The sequence below is a fragment of the Mesocricetus auratus genome, unplaced genomic scaffold (assembly GCF_017639785.1).
Source record: "Mesocricetus auratus isolate SY011 unplaced genomic scaffold, BCM_Maur_2.0 Super-Scaffold_100006, whole genome shotgun sequence".
Classification (NCBI taxonomy): Eukaryota; Metazoa; Chordata; class Mammalia; order Rodentia; family Cricetidae; genus Mesocricetus; species Mesocricetus auratus.
The window spans coordinates 29,231,724-29,235,318 of record NW_024429190.1 but is presented as its reverse complement, the minus strand read 5'-3'; the positions used below and the strand labels follow the sequence as shown (position 1 = coordinate 29,235,318).

The 3,595-nt window shown below is 46.8% G+C and overlaps 1 pseudogene; it reads right to left on the bottom strand.

The window, feature by feature from the left end:
• Nucleotides 1–319: 319 nt before the first annotated feature.
• Nucleotides 320–2,889, bottom strand: LOC101822738 (annotated as a pseudogene).
• Nucleotides 2,890–3,595: the final 706 nt, after the last annotated feature.

Genomic DNA, 3,595 nt, shown 5'->3' with positions numbered 1-3,595 from the left:
GGTAGGCATACCTTCCCCACCCATGCCACTACATGACAGAAGAGTAACGGGGACAGTTTTCCCATGCTCACAACTTCAGGCTGGCTCACCCACACCTCTGCTAACAAGATTAGCTCTATTGTGCTGCCCAGGTGAGGTGCAGGGCTTGGTCTCTCCCATGTGTTGCAGATTGTTACGGGACCATCTCTCCCACTTCTCTCAGGTGTTAATGACTGGGGGGGGCAATCTTCTTAAGGCAGAAATAAATAAAAAAGCCTGTCAAATAACTTATGTATCTGTTCTATTAAACTTTTGTTATATATCAAGGAACATATTCAAATATGGTATGATGTTATTTATTCATCTCCATTCTATTTGCCAAGATAATGAGCACTTATTACTCAGGATAGATTCACATTTTAAGACAACACCCATTTCTCTCCTACCCTGAAATAAATGGCTCTATGAAAGAAGCATTTAATTGACTTACAATTCCCAGTTACAGTCCATCATTGTGGAGAATTCAAGACATATACAGTCAAGATCACAGAGAGATGGTGCCCATAGTGGGATGGTTCCTTGCATATCAATTAACTTAATACAGTCTCCTGTAGACATGTTCACAGGTGAAACTAACTAGGTCACCCATCACTGACTTTCTTCTTTTTTGCATAAATAATTTTTAAATAATTTATACAAAAATAATTCTGCATAATGTAAGAAATAACAAAGCCAACTAAACAAAGTGTGTCAAGATGGCTGGAAATGGTGTGTGTGGTCCACTATATGTTGACACCAGAAGCCTTCGCATTTTGAGGAACAGGGTGTCTCAAACAATACTACCAACAAAAACAATAAGCTCAGGCTTCTAAGAGGATTTCTCCAAAGCTCATCATCCTTTCCAACTGGAATGTCTTTTAAAGGCTGCCTATAAATGGCCCAGAAAGCAGTGTACTTATGATGCAGAAAGAGCAGAGGAAAACAACTGACTCACTCATTCCCAAATGGGTAGTTGAACGACTTCTTCCTTGGCAAGACTTGTGAAACAGAACTGTGTCTAGTGGTCTCCTGTTCCAAATTCCAAAGGGAACTATAAGCCCACTTGTTTTTGCAGTCTTTTCTCTTCCCCCGGCTGTGTCCCCCCAACCCTCCATATTTACATACTTGTCCTAGAACTAAGTTTTTGCAGGAGTTTCTCTTCCACTTGCCCAAACGGAACACTCACAGACATTTCAGCTATGAACTGCTCACAGCCTTCCTTGGTGACTTGCTTGCAGTGCCTCAGGTCAATATGACAGATATTTGCACAGCGTTTGAAGAAGGACAGGCACTGGTTAGTGATCTTATTGCAGTCTGATAGGACAATCTGTGTCAGAGAGTCTCGGGTGGTAGTGCCAACTGCAGTGAGCAGGTTGATAGACTCATCAGTGATGTGGTTACAGTAACTCAGGTGGAGCTTGGAGAGCAGGGGCATATGGGAGATAATGAGCCGCAGGGAGGCATCTGTGATGTCCAGGCCAGCTAGGCGCAGTTCTACAATGTTCCGGAGCTTGTTCTGATTGTCCATCTGACCTGGCCTGCTGTCTGTGGGTGGTGACAGGAGATCCCGCATCTGGGCATCCTTTAGTCCTTCTACCCACTGAACATCCAGGGTCCGGAGCAATGGACAACTGGAACTACAGAGCGCTGAGACAGCAATCCACGAGCAGCCCGACAGCACCAAGTCTCGGAGCCCAGGCAACCGGTTGATGAGCCAACTCAGCTGCTTCTTGGAGATATTCGTCCACCTGAGGTCAAGGGAGACAGGTTGCCGCCGGATGATTCCGCTCAGCATCAGGGGTGTGAAGGAATTGCAGTGGTTCAGGTCAATGCGGGTCCACAGCCGCTTATCGCAGCACCAGCGGTTCCAGGTTCTGCAGACCCGCATGCAGACACACAGGTCTTGGTGGCTGAGGTAGCTGAAGACTGTCATCCACATTTCCCTATACATGACATGGGCTGCTCCATTATCAAGGGGCAGCCAGTCAGGTGGGGGGCTGATGGGTGGCGGCCGGATCACATGACGCTCTATCTGGATGCACTTAGGTGGGGACAAAGAGGGTGGGTGCCGGGAGATAACCCGAGGTGGGCTGGACAGGCCAGGTACCAGTTGGTGCTGTAGCTCCAGAGGGGTACGGGTGAGCCCCTTGCTGAAGCAGAAGGGGCATTCGCAGTGGCTTAGGGGCCTCTTTGACTCCTCGCTCTCACTCTCGGGTTCTGACTTGAAGGGCTGGTGGTTTTCCTGGACCGAGGTACTCTCTGTCTTTTGGATCTCATGACTGAGCTCCTTGCTTAGCTGCCGTTTCCGGTGCATCTCCACCTTTTTTTTTTTTTCCTTTCTCTCTTTTGAGCCTTCAGCCACTGCAGTGCTGGACCCAACAGTGGGTGAGCTGGAGAGTGACTCTCCTAAGTCTTCGGAGGTGCCTCAGGCAGATTGTCTTCTGGTTCCTGCTTGAAGTGCCAAAGGGGTTTGTTGGTCAGTGCCAAACGATCCTCAGGTTCTTCCAGGATCGCCGCCTTTTCCTGAAAAGCCAGGTTTTAGCTGCTGCTGTTTGTGAGACTGAATCTTCAACAAGGACTGAGACTGCTGCCTCGACAAGAGGTGAGAGGAGGAACCGGGGGATGTTGGAAGTCTCGAGGCTCGCTTGTGTCCATCCACTCAGCTCTTGGGGCTTCTCGTATTTCCGCTTCCTCCTTAGGTGCACATCATCAAACTTTCAGCTAGCATCCCAATAAGGTGCCTGCAGATGGCATCCGACGCCGAGACTTTCTTGAGTTAGATGGTGTCAAGTTGGCAAACAGAACCGTCTTACACACCTGAGGATCTGAACCTTTGAAAAACTTACAGCACTGAGCCTTTAAGATCTGCATCTTCCTTTTATTCGCTTATTAGCGTGTTGTACTTCAGCATCAAGTTCTTTGTCCATTTTTACATACGTATGTGTAACAGTTTAACTATCCAAGTCTGACAGGTGTTGAACTCTTGTTTAGTGTTATCTGAACTTAGGCTGTGGGCTTTTGGTTTCCCTGCAACAATCCTAATTTATATCAAGAACTGTAACTTTACTGATTCTCTCCAAGGCAAAGTAAATTGAACATATGTTTTTCGTTTTAATTAATTAATTTATTTAAATTTTAATTTAAATTAGAAACAAAGTTGCTTCACATGTCAATTCCAGGTCCCTCTTCATTTCCCCCTCCTCCTCCCATGCCTTCCCACCAACCCTCCATGCGGATGTCCATAGTCTGTCATTTCATCCAGGGCAGGGCCTAGACCCTCCCACAAGAGTTCAAGGTAAGAGTGCATCTCTCATTGTTGGATGGAAGTCCAAAGTCCATTTGTATATCCATGATAAATACTGATCTACTACCCAAGGCTCAATAGATTACCTAGGCCTCCTCACTGACACCCAAATTCAGGGGGTCTTGATCAGTCCCATGATGGATACCCAGGCATCAGTCTGGGATTCAAGAACTAACCCTTGTCAGGTCAGCTGTTTCTGGGGGTTAAACCAGCACAGTCTTAACCCATTTGGTCATCAGTCCTCCCTCTCTGTCACTGGATTTACTGGATTTC